The sequence below is a fragment of the Neofelis nebulosa genome, chromosome 5, assembly GCF_028018385.1.
Source record: "Neofelis nebulosa isolate mNeoNeb1 chromosome 5, mNeoNeb1.pri, whole genome shotgun sequence".
In the NCBI taxonomy this organism is placed as follows: Eukaryota; Metazoa; Chordata; class Mammalia; order Carnivora; family Felidae; genus Neofelis; species Neofelis nebulosa.
The window spans coordinates 9,810,376-9,829,464 of NC_080786.1; the positions used below are offsets into that span (position 1 = coordinate 9,810,376).

Here is a 19,089-nt window from a genome sequence, read left to right on the forward strand (position 1 = left end):
CTTTATCACTTGGGTCTGAGTAAGAATGTATAAAAATCCTCAAGGGGCCTCCCATGCTGTGAGGTTAAGGGTTATATTAATACCTCCAGGGTGTTCTACTTCGGTCCTCAGAAGGAGAGGTGTGGCCAGAAGTAGGGAAAAGCGGACTCACTCAGTTTCTGAAGGAAGCAGAAACTTCTGGCCTCCAGTGTTGTAATCCTACTGGCAAACTGCCCCTATTTACTAGTAGCTTGAAACAATCCATTCCCAAACACACACACACACACACACACACACACACACACACACACACACTCACACTCACTTACACACCCATCGCAGATTTCCAAGATTCCCATTCCTTCTTATTTTCCCTTCTCTTTCCCCATAGGACTTGCTCTGGCCAAGGGAATATTATTCAGCATTACTGAAAAGGAGCAGAGACCTTGAATGTTCTTCTGTGGTTTGGCTTGCTCTTCCACCCTCTGCTGCAGAAGGACAAGCCTCAGGTAGCCACTGGCCCAAGGAGAATGAGGAGACATGTGTCGCACACCCGAATTTACCTATAGCCTGAAAGGGAGCCAACCCAGCCGATCCTCAGACCCATGAACAAGAAAAATAAAAGGTTTGCGGTTGTCAGTCACTGAGCTTTGAGGACTATTTGTTAAGCAGCTTTACTGCAGCAAAACCTGACTATTATGTTGTTTATTATTCCCTATCACTATTTCCTTCTCGATTTCCTGGTTCCTGTATTTTCTGAGGTCTGGTTGGTCAGCTTTCCCTTCAATTCTATGAGCTTTAGCGTATCCTTCTAATAAAGTCTTCTCTTTGCTAACGTTAGTTGGAATTGATTTCTGTGGCTTGGAATTCAGAACCCTGACTGCTAGGGCTCATCTACCGATTCCCTGCTGAATTGCATGCTCCTTGGTCTGAATTCAGAAGCTTTCTCATATGATCTGAACAGTCTATTCCAGTCTTTCTTCCTATATCCTTTTCTTTTCAGATAACCTCTGCTGCATCCAACTGAAACAACTTGTGCCCTGGGCAATGTCTGGGGGACTTTGCATACATTTGCCTTGCCTAGAATATTCTCTTCCCATCTCCAGCCACTGAAGTCCTGTGCTCCTTTCAAGGCTCCACTCAAATATCATCTCCTCTATGAAGCTTTCCCTGGTTCTCCTGGGAGAGCCTCTCCCCTCTGCAATACTGCAAGCAATGACCTCTCCTCAGATGGAGCTTACTTCTTTGACAGAGCTGCTATGCTTTATTCCCCACCAGAGGCGGACTCACTGAGGCCATCTCTCAGGATAAGCAGAGAGAGTCCAGGTTCTTTTCCTTCACACTCATTCCTGCTAGTCGCTTTCCATGGTATTTCCTGACACTTGGGGTTATGGTCTTGTATTATCTATTTTTGTACCCATGACGCCAAGCTCAGGGCCTAGGACAAAGGTATGCTTGAAAGTACTGTTGATTGTTTGAATGCAGATATGAACCAATGCTCATCTTTTCTAGACTCTCACACCAGAGTAAGCACAAAATAGCAATATATTTTTGGCCAATGATGTGTTTCCTTTGATCCCACGATGGGACCTATCATCTTATTTACCTTATCTGGAGATGAAGTTGTATCTGGAGTGAGCCACAGGCCAAACATTATGGGAAAACATCCAAATGGAGCACCCAACACTTAAAATTCACTCAGCCTGCTACAGTTGGTGGGACCATCATAGGTTTAGTACATGTAACCCATGAAACTGAGGTCCAGTGCAAGGAAGTAAGAAACCAAACTTTACACAGACTATAAAGGGAAGCTTGCGAATTGGAAGCCAGATCCCCAGGTTGTTAGTCCTCTACTTTGTACTAGGAGTAGTAGACCAGAGAGGGTCCAAGCTGGGTTTTTCCATTTTCCATAGGTCTTCCTACACAGTCTGTTGATGGGGAGGGCATCACCATCACTGTACCAACCTCCACAGACACAAAGGCTGCTCTTCTGTGCCCGGAAGGATTCTTAAAATAATAGTGCTGCCTGCCTCTGTGGGCTGAAGCCAGCTGTCTTGGTACACTCAGTTCCTGAATTACAATTTCCTGTTCTTTACATGTGGCGATAATTGGTGTCACAGTAAGTGGTCAGCCATTCCTCCTTCTGTCTTTGTGGCCAAGGCTTGACTGCAGGAAAGAGATCCAGGATGGAAGGAGGCAGGTGAGTGTCATATGATAGGGCAGGCAGAACTTTTGGAGCCAGAAAGATCTGAGTTCAAATCCTGGCTCTGCCACTGGCTGGCTCTGTGGCCTCCATTTTCTCATTCGTAAAGTGGGGGTTAAAACAGCACCCATCTCAGGGATCTAATGTGAAATAAATATTGTGTCTGACATAATAATGTGGTTAGTGAGTAGTATTTTACTCTGCAGGATAAAAAAGAAGGCTGTCTTAGGCTAGACTGCCCCAAAGCAGATCCTGAGTCAAGTTTATTTGGGAGGTTATCCTGGAAAACGTCAGTATGAGAGCAGGAATGTGTCAGAAAAGGGATGGTAGTGATAGTGGGTCCTTTGATGTGTCCCTGACCCCTGTGAGCAATTGGGGTTCAGCCCCACCAGGGACCTCTGGGACATGGGGTGGAACACGCTTCAGAGTTGTCTCTCCCTCAGAGAAAGAGGAAGTTGGAGTTTTATTCACCCCAATTCCCATCCATCATTAGTGGAGGGCTGCTGGAGGCTGAGGCTTATAACCCCCTGGCATAGCTTGCTCCGGGAACCAGCTCAGTGGGCTTAAGTAGCTAGAGAAAGCCTTCTTCAGGCAGCAAGTTGCAGCTACGGGAAACTGGACATCATGGGGTCCACGAGCAAGGGAATGGTCAAGGTGAGGCCTCCACAGCATCTGCGACAAGGGCCCAAAGCTCATCAGGAGAAGCCACATCAGTCACATCAGGTCTGAGCTTGGGCTAGAACGAGGGTGGCAAACCTAAAGTCAGGAGCTGGTGCAGGTAGCCCTGGGGGGTGGGGAGTGAATCAGAAATGACGTTAGGAGTTCTAGACTTTTGCCATCAACTGTTCTGGAGGCCCAAACCCTGCATTCCTGGGTGCTGGTTACACTGTGAGACTGTGAGGTAGGTCAGATTTCTCTCTGTCAGCATGGGCAACTAGGGACTACACTGAGAGACTTTCTCACTCTTTTCAAAACATAAGGGCCCCTGTTTCCCACATTTACCCTCCTCCACTCCCACAGTAGGACTGAAGCTTAAGACTTCGTACTGAGTGCTGGGTAAGGGTGTGTGTGTGTGTGTGTGCGTGAGTGCAAGTCCTGAAAGGGCTATCTAGAAGATGGCCACTTGGCTCATCAAATGCAGTGGCTTCAACCTGGGCTGAGCTGAATAGCACAATAAGAGATAGGCAGCATGGAAGGGGTGGAAAACAGAATGAAGGAGCCCTGTGCATGAGAAACGGGCTGAATTCCGTGTGAATCCTCCCAAGGCACAGCCTGCTTTAAAAGCCACTGGATAGAAGTATCTGGAGATGCCTTATGCTGTTAGTCAAGTGCCAGAAATTCCCACCAGGTTTGGGTTTGAATGGATTATTTGAGTTCCCTGAATGCTTTTCTGATAGAATTACAAAAAGGCACTAGGGTTTGTGATTTCCAGTGTAACTATGTTGAATTGAGAAGGAAGCATCAAAGCGCCTTGCCAACGTTGTGGAAAAATCGCCCATGAACAAAACTTTCAGCAGCCAATTTCCATTGTAGCTTTCTCTGGAGTTTATAAATGTATGTGCCGATAACAATTGTCATGATTATCGATGGTACTGATCACCACTGCCGTTTTAGCGAGAGCCTTCTATCTGCCGTCTATCTAGATTTTCATATCTTATTGCATTGAAGCCTCACAAGAATTCAGATAGAAGGAAACAGAGGCACCAGAAGGTTGATGGATCTGCTCAAGGTTGCACAGCAGGTAAGTGGTAGGGCTGGGATTCAGCACCAGATTTCTCCGGTTTCAAAGCCTCCTCTTTCAAGTCTTCACTCCGTGTATGAGGTGAAGTATTTGGAAACTGATTTCCTTCTGGTGCTAAAATGTTATTCTTGCGTAAGCACTGAGATCATTTCTTGACGTCTTCACCTATTCTTCGTCATAATCTGAAGTTGCAGACCTCCCCACAGCCGCATGGCCTCCTTGATTTTGACTCAGCTTCCAGGTTTGGTGATGTCTCCATGCCAGCTGTCAAGGCTGCAAGTTTACAGACCAGATCCAGCATCCAGATTTGTTTAGACTGGCCTACACGGTGTTGCAAAGGAATCTGAAGTCACGCTTACAACTTGGGAGGTTTGATATCAAAATCAGGACTTCCAGCTCTTTTGGGAAAATCAAAATATCGATAAGAGTGATGGCAGCTCCCCCTTCAGTTCATTACCATCCCCATCTGTCCCTACTGCCTCCCTGTCTCGGGTGTCAAGTGATAGGGCCACACTGCACCACGCTTAGCGCTGTTTTGTGGGCTTATTTAGAGAAAATTAGATTTTTCTAATTCCTTTACCCTGCCGATTGTTTTCTCACTTTCCTGGACTCTAAAGGCACTTGCATTTTTGACACTTGAAAACCAACTTCCCCGAATACAGTTCTTTGGAGACCCTGGGAAATCCGTCCTGGGTTTTATCCCGTCTTCTCTTCTGTGCTCCTATCCGGCTGAATGGCACAAAGACACCAACTCACCTTGAAAGAAGCCTTTTTTTTTTTTTTTTTTTTAACGTTTATTTATTTTTGAGACAGAGAGAGACAGAGCATGAACGGGGGAGGGGCAGAGAGAGAGGGAGACACAGAATCGGAAGCAGGCTCCAGGCTCCGAGCCATCAGCACAGAGCCCGACGCGGGGCTCGAACTCACAGAACGCGAGATCGTGACCTGAGCTGAAGTCGGACGCTCAACCGACTGCTCCACCCAGGCGCCCCGAAACAAGCCTTTTTAAATTATGGCTCTAACATTTGGTATTGCTTCTCCAGCCTCTCCTTCCTTGTCTGGAAAATGACTCCAGGTCACTTCATCTGGATAGTCAACCAAAAGCCAAGCCAAATGGCTAGTCCACCCAAAACCCTGGGAGCCAGCCCACCAAATGAGTAATTCACTACATCATTTGATCCTTTGTAGTCTGTTTTCATTGGCCAGTTCATCTTGTCTCCATAACAGGATTTTATGGAATATTTAAATATTGTCTCCCCCAGCTCTCTGCTGCTGCAGCTGGAGACTGAGGTTCCAAGATGGAGTAGGGAGGGGGAGGTTGACAGGGAGAGAGGCCACAAAAGAAAGTCAGGCTGGAGGGGGTGGGGGCATAAGGAGAATACATTCATGAGACTGTGTTCTTTACTATAAAGACTCATAAATACATTCTCTTTATGAATAAGAAAACATAAATGAAGAATATGCTCATAAAAATTCTCCTTATTAAACAATATATTACACTTTCCTCTCCCTCCACTTCCCCTCTCTCCACCCTTAAGCTCCAGCAGCAGCAGAGGAAATGGAAGCAAGGACACATCGAATGTTCTATGTAAATGCTGTTACAAGGACAAAATGAAAACTGGTCAATTAAAACTAAGTAATTCAACAAAAACAAGTAAATCTATCAAAGCTGCCATTCAGCCAATTGGGAAATAGACTAGTACTTTTCTTGTAGGTACTTGGGAAGATTAAATGAGCTAATGATGCTGTTGCCTGTAGCACAGCACTCCACAAACAGCAGCTATCATCATGCTGATCCAGATGGTGCCACCACTCAGCCTGTCACCCAGATGTACCACCTGAGTCAACTTTAACTTCCCCTCCTGCCCACCTTCAAATCCAGTCAAAACCCAGATTCCATCTTGCATGGTGACTAACCGAGCCCCGGGTGTGGAAGGGAAGGAATTAAGGATGTCTTGAGAGTTAAACCAGGAACTGGTTCGTGATGGAGTGAACAGGAGTGTAGAGGCCCGAGAACAAGCTCCAGGCCCAAAAAGGGATCAACCCCTCGAGGGAGAAAGGGTCCCTCGATGGAGGTTGATGAACCAGGGAAGCCCGAACAAGGAGGCGTAGAGGTTGTATACTGGCAGGGTCCGCCCACCCTCTGCCCAGGAAAGGCTGAAGCCAGTAGAAGGTCACGTTCTGGGGGGGCGCATGGGTGGCTCAGTCGGTGAAGCATCCGACTCTTGGTTTCAGCTCAGGTCATGATCTTACAGTTTGTGGGTTCAAGCCCCACGTTGGGCTCCACACTGACAGTGCAGGGCCTGTTTGGGATTCTCTCTCTCTCTCTCCCCCCCACTGTTTCTCTCTCTCCCTCTGTTTCTCTCTCTCTCTCTGCTCCCCCTGTGTGCTCTCGCTCTCTCTCTCAAAATTAAATGAATAAACTTAAAAAAAAGAAGGTCACATTCTGGTCTCCTGTTCACCCGGCCACCATCAGGTAACTTGGCTTCCTGAGGAGTGACGCCCCTAGGGACAGAATGTGCTCGTCCTGCTGGTGCGAACCTTCAGTCTGCTTGAAAGTAGCAAATTCTCTTTCTGGTTTGTTCTCATCTCTGGTTCCTCGTTGGCAATGTTTATTCAGGCGTCTAATAACTTCTGGACTTCAAAGATTGAATTTCTGAGCTTACACGACTGAGGCAGTGATTCATTCTCCAAGATCAATGTCCCCTGGTGGGGGGCCTTTCTGCGAGGCCAGTGCCCAGACCCCACGGTAGCTGTGGGCTCTTCTCACGGGCAGCCTCAACCACCTCACCAAGACAGCAGCCTGGAGCAGAAGGGAGGATGCGGACTGCTGCGGAAGAGAGTCAGGTTTGAATGTCCTCATGAGGCGGCAGCAAATTTTGTTCTTGAGCAAGACTTATGGCCTTTCCTAATATTGCTGGAGAGGAAGGGGGAAAGTTCCTCCCCACATTAGCCTGAAAATCTAATTGAGGAGAATTCCGTTGCCTAGACAATGGCATATTAAATCGTTCAGCAAAAGCAAGAATTTATAAAAAATTGTCCCTGATCTATAGAACTAGGGAACATAATAAATCTCCCGGGAATTTTAGCCACGCTTAGGATAGATCATCCTTGGAAATTGCAGATGAGATGGGCAGAGGGCTGCAGGCTCCTGAAGCAAGAGAACAGTACTCCAGAGCAGGCTGGCCTTTTGTGGTAATGAGTGTGTGTCCAAAGTACGTTCAAGAGAAGGAAAGAGGTGAAGGGAGAGGGTACTGATGACCTACTTTGTGCAGGCACAGGGCTGGTAACCTTCACCATGTATCATCTGTTTGAACCATCGCCGCGTGCCCACAGAGCAGAGCATTTGCTGTTTTTCTGTTTTTTAAATCTCCATTCTGATGAGTGTCTTAGGGTGGCAAACGAGAGAGAAGCTTAATTAAAAAGCAGTCGCTACTAGGTAAATACTGCTGGATCCCACAGAACAAAAAAAAAAAAAAGGAAAAGCTAACCCAAGGCTGGAGGAAAGGCAGAAGCCGACAGCCGGTCTGTGGACTCGGCAGCAGGTTTGCTGACCGTCCCTCTGCATTACCATGACTCAGCAACCTAAGGTCTAGGCCCTTCAGTTCAAGGACAGAGAATGTGCTGGATGGAGCAAGACTGGGTTCTCCCCTGGACCTGTCAGAGCTAGCCAAGGGGTCAGGGACACGCAGTAGAGACAAAACCAACGAGGACTCATCCATGTTCCTAGAGGTGCAGTGTTGGCAAAATGCCCAATGTCCCAGCAGAAGGTGCTAAGGTATGAGCAAAATCAGCATCCCTGCCTTCCTAGGCTTCTCCCAGGCATCTCTCATCCAGGAGCCTGCATATTCATCAGGGCACTCATTTGGGGGCAGCAGAGAACGTAGCCTCTGAGATTTAGAAGGGCATGACTATTTGATCCCCAGTGGCCTCAGGGCATCAGCAACAAGTGTCTCTGTTCTGTTGTCACTCTGCTTTCAGGTGGTCAGTCCGGCTTGTCTGGAGCTTATCTCTTCCTGGGGTCATTTACTAAAGTCTGTAGAGGATCTCCAACTTCTGAAATACTCTGATATTTTGCTGGTCTGCCCCTAAGTGCTTCATCACCGGCCACATGATCTGGCCCCAAGTCGACAGGGAGAGGTATTTTAATGGACTATATTTGCCCCCGAGTGTAAAAGCCCTGCCAGTATCCCCGGCTGGGATCAGGGGGTCCTCACTTCTTCCCACGCCACCTCAATTCAGCTGCTTCCACATGGGAAGCTCTGGTATGTTGCAGCCCATTCCCAAACCCCACTTCTGTATGAATCAGAATGAGAGAAGCCAGATTCAGAAATACACTAAATACTTTGGATACGTAATCTCACTTAATTCTCAGAACAACCTGGTGAGAGGGGACTATTTTCTATTCCTCTCCTCATTTGACAAGTGAGAAAATTTAAGTGCAGAGAGATGTCACAACCAGCCCAAAAGTCACACCTAGCAAATGGCAAAGGCAGGACTTGGATCCAGACAACTGGAGTCCAGATCTAAGTGCTTCATCTCTGTGCTCCTGCTTCTGGTTGTAAGGTACAGAAAAGAAAGTAGAAAAAAAAAAACAAACCAAGTAGAACTGTAGCTGGTTATTCCATTCATCTATTGCTGCTTAGGTAGCCATTCCAAACGGAATGGCTTACACTAATGGCAGTCATTTCTTTTTCTCACAGATCTGCAATTCGGGTTCAGCAGGGATGGCTTGTCTCTGCTGTTCATGGAATCAACTGGGACAGCTGGGCTGAGGCAGGAAGCTCTACTTCCCATGTGGTTCAGTCATATTGCAAGTAGGATGGCTCTCGTTGGTGGTTTCTCTCCACATGGGCCTTTCTATGGGCAGCTTGGGCTTCCCCTCAACATGGGGGCTTGGTTACAAAAGCAAGCACCTCTTGAGAAAGAGTGTAAGCTGCCAGTCTCTTAAGGTCTGAGGATGGAAAATGGCATAATGTAACTTCCAGTTATGTTAATAGTCATGCGATAACTAATTAGCAGACACCCACTCCCCACCTCTTAAGAAGAAGGTCAAAGAATTTGGGGGCCATATTTTAAATCTACTGTATTTGCTTAAGCAGAGGGTGAAGTTTATTGGAAGTAGTCATGGTATCTCACGGATTCCAGAAGAAGGGCAGGAACCAACAAAAAACCCAGATGCGTCAGCACTAAGAGCAATTTCCTTAGATGTTTCCAGAACTGTGTCATCAAAGTGACTCAGTCTACCTGTCCTCTAGCTTCTGTGCTTCTCACTGCAAAATCCCAAACTCTTCAAAAAGTAATCAGAGTATCACACTGGGGTCAGGTGCCAACCCTGGATTCGTCACTTGTGGCCAAAGGCCTAAGCCTGCACTTCAGACATACTTTTCCAAAGGAGGGAAATGTTTAATGCCCTGTTTTACAGGTGGGTAAACTGTGAGTGTAAGTCATTTACCTGTGAGTTGTACCGAAGTCCCACTGAGCCCTGCTAAGCTTAAATTGGGTGGGCCCTATGACTTGCAGACATAAGAGAGAAAAATAAATACCTACTGTTAGAGTCCACTGACATCTGGATAGTTTGTTATATGGCATTATGGTGGCAAGAGATTACGACCAATGTTGGATCTTTCCAGCTCTTTAAACTATCCCTTGACCATCTTTATAAATGCCTACTTCAAGACCTAGACAAAATCTTGAATTTGTCTTTCTCAGATTTCAGTACTTCAATCCACATGAATTCATTTAAAGAAAGTTTTTTTTTAATGAGTTAACTAAACCAAGAGACTATTTAAGAATTTCATAATAATGAGAAAGGGATGAGGTGGGCCATTTTCTTTGCTGGCTGTATAGAACAATCAAAGCCAACTGGCTTAAAATTGGTGTATGATTCTGAACTTTAAAAGAAGCTGGAAAAAATGAAAGCCAACATTGAAGAAAGAATGCATCTGGAAGAAGCCAGAATTTATTGCTGGGATAATAAATTTGAAATTTCTGGAAGGAAAATCTATCTGAAATGACAAAAAGTGACCCCAAATCACAAGTATTTTAAATTCCAGAGCTCACAGGAAAGCTTAAGCGATTTACTGACTTTTTTGCCAGTTCCCATTTCATTGGGCAGAGATCACTGTAGTAGATAAAATTCTACAGAAATAAACCTGCCTTTGCCAAAAGAAATAGTTATATGAACTGTTATTTACATTTGCCCTTCAAAATACCTCCTGAAGGCTGAGTTCTGGTCACAGGCTTTCATTAGAATCCAAATGGATTACACTCCGATTTGTGCTTCTTATTCTAAGGCACATAAAGCTAACATTTGGGGCTTTCTTCCAGGGAAAAGAAACATCCTCCAGATCACAGTGTATTCTAACAAGCACTTTAAAAGTTTTAAAAATGTCAATTGTTGCAAACAGGGCTAGCCAATTACATTCTAACAAGCAGAAGGAATAGGAAAACAGATCAAACTCAGAGAATACATCTCGGTCACCTACTCTGTGCCAGGAATGGTGCTCAATGTTGCACTTACAAAGCCTTTTGCTAATAGCAATAACCAATACTTTTTGACTGTGCAACATCCCAATGGCTGATCCATGTTCTTATTTCCTTGCTCAACAAGTTTTAGAAAGGTATTCCTTCATCACTGAATGTACTAAATTTGCCCACAGCAGACAGCATACAAATTGTGTGTGTGTGTGTGTGTGTGTGTGTGTGTGTGTGTGTGTGTAATCTTTGTAGACAGTTTTAGTGCCAGGGAAGAGATAGCTTTGGACAAATCATCATTTACCAGGCTTTTACTCTACTCACAATTATATGTCATGCAGATATTTCATTATCAAGAAAATTATTATTGCTATAATTGAGATAATACTAGCTAGAACTTCTTGACTGTCTAATGTGTACTGTGTCCTGTGTACATCTCATATAATCTTCATATAACCCCAATTATTACATTAGTTTTCCAATTTCCCTAAAATTGTTCCAGTATTTTTTTTAGATCGGGAAACTGAGCCTCAGAAAAGTGACCACCTTTCAGGAGTTTCCATGACTAGTAAGTCGTGGGGCTGGAACTAGAGCCCAAATCTACTGAACCCAAGGTCCCTGCTCTAAACCACCTCCCTAAACTGCCCCAATTTTAGCTTAAAGGAATTTTTTAAATATACAAACTTTCCAAGCAGAAGAGATAACTTGACAGCATGTTAAAAGTGAGACAGCAGGGGCGCCTGGGTGGCGCAGTCGGTTGAGCGTCCGACTTCAGCCAGGTCACGATCTCGCCGTCCGTGAGTTCGAGCCCCGCGTCGGGCTCTGGGCTGATGGCTCGGAGCCTGGAGCCTGTTTCCGATTCTGTGTCTCCCTCTGTCTCTGCCCCTCCCCCGTTCATGCTCTGTCTCTCTCTGTCCCAAAAATAAATTAAAAACGTTGAAAAAAAAAATTAAAAAAAAAAAAAAAAAAAGTGAGACAGCAGATGGGTCTATGGCAACTGACTGAGAGTGCTCCCAGAAAGCGAAACTTCCACCAGCAGCAGAGCAAATGCAGCCTGGCTTGCCCCTCAGAGGGAGGCCAAGAATGACCGCCACTGGTTACTCTGGGGGTCTGGGGAAAGAGAGGGCTACATGGCCCACAGGCTGCTTAAGAATCAGTTAAAGTCCACCTTTCCTTTCCCACTCCATGCAGCCGGTGCTTGCCCCTCCCACCTCCCAGAAAACTGTCATTCTGTTATCTGGGGAGGGCAAGGCAGGGTTTTTGGATTGAGCACATCAGACACAGTTCAGAGTGGGAGTACCCTACCACAAACAGGGCTTTTCAATAAACAATTATATACTGGACAACTGAACCCCAGCCCAGTCCTCAACTTTCCTCCCAAACTAGCTCTAACAATGGGCAGCCAGGCCCATCCACTCTAGGTAGGAGGCTCCACAGCCTTCTCTGGGGATGACGACCAGCCTAAGGCAGATTTGAAGACCTGACTTCAGTGATGCCCGCAAGGAAACAGCCCAGGCAGACCACCCTGTGGTGAAGCCCATCATCTCCAAGAACAGTCCACCCATGGCCTTCAAGCTTCCAATCAGCTCCTTGCTGTCCCACTCTTAACAGGAACCAGTGAGCAGGGATCAATAGACATTTGAGAAAAGACTTTAAATGGAATAAGTAAGTAAATAAATAAATAAATAAATAAATAAATAAATTTTTATGGAGGAGATACTCTACTACCAAAGAAACTAACAACAAAATCCACCATAGAAAAATACATAATGCATATTCAAAACAAGAACAGGGTATTAGAAGAAAAGGAAGGAAGGAAGGAAGGAAGGAAGGAAGGAAGGAAAGAAAAAGTGAAAGGAAAGGAGGAAAAGAGAGGGAGAGCGGAAGGAAGGAAGAGAGAGAGAGAAAAGGAACATTTAGAGAACAAATAAAGTCCTTGAAAGTTAAAAAGCATGACAATATAAATGAAAAAATCAACAGAAGTTCTGGAAGAAAGAAGGTGAGAAATATTCTAGAAAGTAGAGGAAAAAATCAAAGAGAAAAAAATGGGAAAAAATATTAAATGAATGAATGACAAATACAAGATGCACAGCATCCATATAACAGGAAGGCCAGGAAGAGAAAGCAAGGAAATCAGAAAACAAGAGATGCTCTACAAAATAATCTAAGACAATTGCCCAGAACCGAAGAACATAGATTTCCAGATTGAAAGGTTCTGTTATATTGGATCTTTAGGTATTTGAGGCATGTCATCATGAAACTTCAGAATACTGAGACTATCCTACAACCTTCCAGAAAGAAAATACAGGTTACATACAAAGAACCAGAATCAGAAGGGCTTCAGAGTAACCAAAAGCAATGTAATCAATATTATAAAGGAAAATTGTTTTTGATCTAGAACTCTACACCCAACCATAATATCAACAAGTGTCAGGGTGGAACAAAAACATTTTCAGACACACAAAGTCTCAAAAAATTTCAAAAAAAGTTCCATGCACTCTTTCTAAGAAAGCTTATGGAGGATGTGCTCCAATAAAACAAGCGAATAAACCAAGAAAGAGGAAGGCATGGGCTTTAGGAAACAAAGGATCTAACCCAGGAGCGAGGCAAAAGTGATGGTGGTAAAGGGAAATTTCAGAACAGTAAGTGTGCAGGAGACAAAATACCATATTGACTAGAGCAGTCAGAAGGCACCAGGGGAGAGATTTCCTTAAGAGAAACTGAAAGAAAATCTAGTGGATCTGCCCATTCTGAGAGGAGAATTGGACAACTGGGGGAATGATAGGGGCTGAATGAGTGAAGTACACAGGAAACTAAGCAAACAAAGAAGCAAACACAGACAACAATTCACTAAAGAGGAGAGCACTTTGTTCAGGAAAGAGAAGTAATCATAGTATATTCCATGGCTCAGCTATGAAAAGCATTTTCATAGCCATGATGGAGACCAAATGTTGAAAGAACCCAAATTATAATTGGATCATATTGGTAGGATGGGGGTCATGGGGACTCTGTGTGTGTGGTGGGGATAAAGGAGCAAAAGAGAATCAAACCTCAATCTCCCTAGTGCAAGGAAACCCCCAATTTCACACAAACCAAGAAGCAAGATAATAGCATATTCTTCAGAGAATGGGCCGTAGATACAAAACCATCAGCTTAAAGAATTAAACCTGTTGCTGCTGTTGTTGTTGTTGTTTTTCCTGAGGAAGGTGAGAAACACGAGGGCTGATTTTCACAGCCAGACCTATTTTGCTCTTTAAATCAGGAACTTATATAACACGATGTAAAAATGAATAATTAAAAAAAACAATTAAACTTCATTCACTTAAATGTTTTTCACTGCAACGAGTACTTAACAAATTAGCCTAATTAAGTCAGATCTCTCAGGATTTGTACAGCCCTTTTCGTCTCTCTCCGAGTAAATGAATGTCTCACGCAAGAAGAGATAGTTTAACAAGCAGTACACCCACTTCTGCGTTCTCCCCTGGGTTGCAGGAGCGAGGGGGCTGAGAGGTGGGATGCAGGTGCAACGTGGGCTTCGCCACTGAGCTACATTCACGGAGATTTCAAAGGCAGAAAGGAGGTAACAGACTCTCCTTCATCTGGAATGGCGCATGTGGGGACTCATCAGGCCAGAGTTGCTGCCGCAGCCTACATCGTCCCCTTCCAGTAGCCTCACTCAAGGCTGCACTGCTACTGGGAAGTTGGCTGCAAGTTGCAGACGTGTTAGTGGAAAGCAGCAAATTTCTGCCTCCTGGAACCCCAACTGCAGTGGCGGACCAGGAGGTGGCTGACTTGGGTCCATTAGCTCTTCCAGCAACTAATTCCATGAGACCTCGGGAGAGCCTTGATAGAGTCACAGCTTAGTGCCCTAGGGCTTCGAAGCAAAGCTGTGTTCTATTCCAGAAGTAACGGCTTTCCTTTTGAGAAGCAGCTTGTCCATTGCTACTAGGGCTGACTATAAGAGACCAAGTGACCATGTAATCTGAACTGCTCATTGTGAACCAGATGCTGTCTGGTTGTCCAAGCCGCAAAGGTGGCTTTGTGTGTTCAGCAGCGTATCGTCACCGAGTAAAAGCGACAGACCTGATATTGGGCTCGCTCAGGTCCTGAAAGCATAAGAAAGCTGCTTCAGCAGGTGCTCAGTCTCAGATTCCTATGGTCCCTCCACTCCCTCCAGCCTCACCTACGGCTTTGTGGGGAGTCCTTGATGACCAAGTGATTGAGGAAGAAAAACCCGGGAGCTAGACTGGGAGTTATGGATGGGTCTACACAGGGTGCTGCACCTACTAGATGTAGACTACTATAGCATCGTACAGAGGGAAATCTCCCTGAGGGCAGAATTTTAAGCAATACGGTGAGTTGGTCCCTGGAAAGAAAGATGGATGGTCAGAGGTAGAACTCCATGGTGATTCAGGAAGTACTAAGGGTTTGGCTGGATGATCAGAGATTCAGGAGAACAAAAATGGAAGACTGGTAACAAAGAGACCCAAGAAAGAGATGTGCAGACAGACCTCTTGGAATGGGTACAGAGTGCAAGGATACCTCTGTCCTGGGTGAAGGCTCATCACACTGCACCCGCAGGAGAGGAGACTTTCAATAATCTGGTTAACGAAAAGAGATGTGGATGTCAGCAGCCTCTTTACCAGCCACACCTGATGGGCAAGCACAGTGGCTACGGTATCAGGGATGGAGTTCATGCAGGTCCTCAACAACATGGGTTTGTTTCTCTTTCCCAAAATTGACCTTCACAACCTACCAACAGCAGAGACCACTACTGATGCCCCTGATATAACACCACTGCCCAGAAGAACCAGCTGGGCCATTGGGGGAAGGTGGATTACCCTGGTATGGGTAATCCATGCCAGCATGGCAGGAGCAGCTGGAATATTTTCCTGTCCTACCTGCAATGTTTCTGTCAGCTCCACCATCCGTAGGCTTAAAAAAGCCTTATTCATTGTCATGGTATTTGCACACACAGGTTAATACTAAATGATCTAGATCGCATGCCTATCTCCAGACAAATGACCCTTGCCCAGTGGTATAGAATGTACTAACTGAAGACAAATGATTCACTTTGGAACAGGATGAATCAACCTGTCAGCATTAGTTAGTAAAATAATTAGATTGGTGGTTTGTACCTACTTCTGATAGCAGGGCAGGTTTGATCACATAGCTAAAGCCTGCTTATATGACCAGCTTACTAGAAGATACCCTACCAGAAGCAGGCTTCCTGGTATTTGAGGTGCTTCATACTCCTGGAGACTTGTGCATCCTATGCGGCCCAGAAATGTGAGGACAAAAAAGTCTGTGCCTGAGACCTCTGGGTTCCTTTGTATTCATATTTATTTTCTACTGCTGCTGTGATGTATGTACAGATGTCTATTATAGAGTCAAATGGAGATGTAGAATAGGGAATTTGAAGTCTTGAGGTGAAATATTGGGAAGGAATATGCATATTTGGAAGCCATAAGCATACTGATGAATATTGATGTTATTTAACATGGGAGTAGATAAAAACAGAGAAGAGGCCTGAAGATTGAGCCTGGGTCCCACCAACACTGACCAGAGGAGAGATACCAATAAAGGACGAAAAGAAGGAGTCACCTATGAGATGGGAGAAGCACCAACAATTTATGGTGGCCCAATGACAGTGAATTTAGTGTTTTAAGAAGGAAAGAGTGATCAACAGTGTCACACACTGCTGAGAGCAAGATGTGGTTTGAGAATCGATCATAGGATCTGGCAATATGGAGATCCTCTATAACCACAACAGATGTGTTTCCAAGGAGTTGGATTAAGGAAAGAATAGACATTAAGGCAGAGAAGATAGGAAACTTACACAATTCTTTTGAGGACCGTTAGAAGAAATGGCAGGAAATGAGAGGTCACAAGAGGGATCTTTTTTTAATGGGAGAGATTACAATATGTTTTTATGAGGATGAAAGCAATCAAGTAGGGAAGACAAAATGTGATAGCGCAGTATTACTTGTCTCTTGTACAGTCTGAGAGTAAGTGAGAGGGGGTGGTATCCAGGACCCAAATGGAGAGGTTGGCCTTAGCGGGGAGCATCAGCAGTTCATCCATGAGCACAGAAGGGAGGGAGGAGCGTGTGGGGGCAAGTGTGATGGGAGCCTGCAGATGGTCTTATCTGAAGGCTTCTATTTCCTCCGTGAAATAGGAAGCAACATCATCCGTTAAGAGGGTGGATTAGGGAGGAGATGTTGGAGGTTTAACGAGAGAGGAGAAAGTGTGAAATAGATTGGAAATGCAAAGGCCCACTTGATAACGGTTGGCAAGAGTTTAAAATGACACCAGTCAACATGGTGTTGTGGGGGTTTTTACCCCTCTTCCCTAAATATGTAGAACTACTTGGGCACAAATATAGAGCAGGTGAAGACTCTAATTTACCTGAGGTTGAGTAGCCAGGTGAGTATATCAGGGAGAGGAAAGATGAGCAAGGGAGATGAGGATTCATGCTGACATCACAATGGCGGCCCTGGAATCTAAGCAAGAGCAAGAGACAAGTGAGGACAGGGGAAGGTAAGGGGCAGAGCAAGGCTGAGAGGGTCAATCCTTCGATATCCCAGTAGAGTCAAAAAATTGTCAGAGTTAGAGACCTGTTGGAGGGAATGCCATGGAAAGATATGAGGTAGTGTTCCACGAGTATGGTGTTAAGATGAAGGCTCTGGAGATGGCAAAGCTACTAGTCATTACAAGGCCGAGGCATGGCCACGGGGGTCATGAAGTGAGGTCAAGAACAAGATCTTTGCAAGCAATGCCCTTGAGGAGCTGACATGTTGGGGTGCTGGTGGCTTATCTACAAAAACACTAAGGCCACTGAGAATGACGGTCTTAGCTGTGGTGGGAAACAGTGAGGCAGGAGCCAAAACCTTCAGTGAATGATGGACAGGGACAAGAAAATGGAGCAGCAGACTTGCTTCAAAAGAGCTAAAGAAGTCTTCTTCCCTAGGAAGGAGGAAGCAGCAATGAGGAACAGGGGCTGCCTGGCTCACTGCTAACCCCAGACGTAGGTAGGCTTCAGATTCAAAAAGAAAACCAACCACCACTTAAGGGGAATTCTGGAAAGCAGTGTCCTGAGGGTGAGCAAGATACAATCTTCTCAACTCCAGTAACTGACGTGGCCAAGCTATGCTGCGGGACAAATATGGCACCAGACAATGAGGGGACACACACACATACATACACACACATACACACACACCATCCCAGACCCTCCTGATGGCAGATCTTCAGCAGCATCATTGCTCCTTAATATTAAGGAGCCTACATCCCAACATGGCACTGGGAAGTGGGAAAAGGGCCCAGGAATCAGAAGACCCATCACTTCACAGCTGTCCCTCAAGGTCACCACTGTGGGGCTAGCCCAGCCTTGTTCACTCCAGTCTACAGGTTGGAAAAATGAGGCTCAGAGAGTGAAGTGACTCAAAAGTCAGGGCAGAGCCAGGAATGACCCTATATCTTCTGAATCTTCCCAACCGCTGCTCTTGCCACTAACCAGTCTCTCCCATTTCCCAAAGATCAGATATACCTAGAGACTTAAAAAAAAATACACATTCATGGGCCCCATACCTGGAGATAGGGCTCAGTGGATATGGGGCTTGGACCAGGAATGAGCATTTTAACAGCCACCGTAGGTCATTTTTATCATGACAGAAGTTTGGAAACACAGCAGGCCCCCACACTGCCTTCCCTATTGATTTATCTTGTGTAGCTGAGACTGTTACTTCATTTCTCAGAACTTCAATTGCCCAGGCTTTGAACTGTGCACCGCAACATGATTCACTGTTCTGTGCTAGTTGCCTGAAACCTCTTCAGTACAAAGTCTTAATTGGAAAGCTGGAGACTGGGGCTTGGTCAGTTAAGCATCCAACTCTTGGTTTCATCTCAAGTCTGGATCCCATGGTTAGTGAGTTCCAGCCCCACATTGGGCTTGCTGCTGTCAGTGCAGAGCTCACTTTGGATCCTCTGTCCACTCCTCTCTTCCCATCCCCTGCTCATGCTCTCTCTCAAAAATAAATAAACATTAAAAAAAAAAAAAGAAAAGAAAAAAGATGGCGGAACAGCATGGAAGCTTTTTGGTGTCTTTCATCCCTGAAATACAGCCAGATCAATACTAAACCATCCTGCACACCTAGAAAATTGATTTAGGGATTAACACAACAATCTGCACAACCTGAACCACAGAACCCAGCAGGTATGTGGCGTGGAGAAGTGAACTGGGGAAGAAAGAAGCCACGGAGGGCAGGGAGCTGTTTTTGCTTATGCAGAGAGGACCAAGACAGGGGTGGGGTGGGGGGTACGAGAAAACCACCCTGCCAAAAGCAGTTGCAGAGAAAGTGGAAAAGTGGAAACAGCCGTAGGGACAGAACTAAAAAGGGAGAAAGGAGAGGGTTTAAATTCCACTAAGACTCTATAAACTGGGGGAGCGCAGATGAAACTCCGCAGCTTGATACCTGGCGGTGCTCTGGTGGGAAGGGCAAATCCCCGGGAACAGAGTCGAGTCCAGGGGTCTTCGGGCCACATGGGGAGTGGCGGTTCCCTTGCTGGCAGAATTCCCCACAGGCAAAGGCCACAGTGGACCCAAGAGAACCACCACATTCACTAGTGCTGGAACAAGATCGTTGGGGGTGAAGCCTGGTGCCAAATGTGTGCCGTCATTTTCCATAAT

General features: G+C 45.5%; 1 long non-coding RNA gene across 1 annotated transcript; it reads right to left on the reverse strand.

The window, feature by feature from the left end:
• Nucleotides 1-1,875: 1,875 nt before the first annotated feature.
• LOC131511659 (uncharacterized) lies at nucleotides 1,876-16,861 on the reverse strand. Its single transcript, XR_009261645.1, has 3 exons — nucleotides 16,809-16,861; nucleotides 7,190-7,311; nucleotides 1,876-2,966 (listed from the first exon to the last, which is right to left on the reverse strand). It is a non-coding gene; the product is annotated as an uncharacterized LOC131511659 (long non-coding RNA).
• Nucleotides 16,862-19,089: the final 2,228 nt, after the last annotated feature.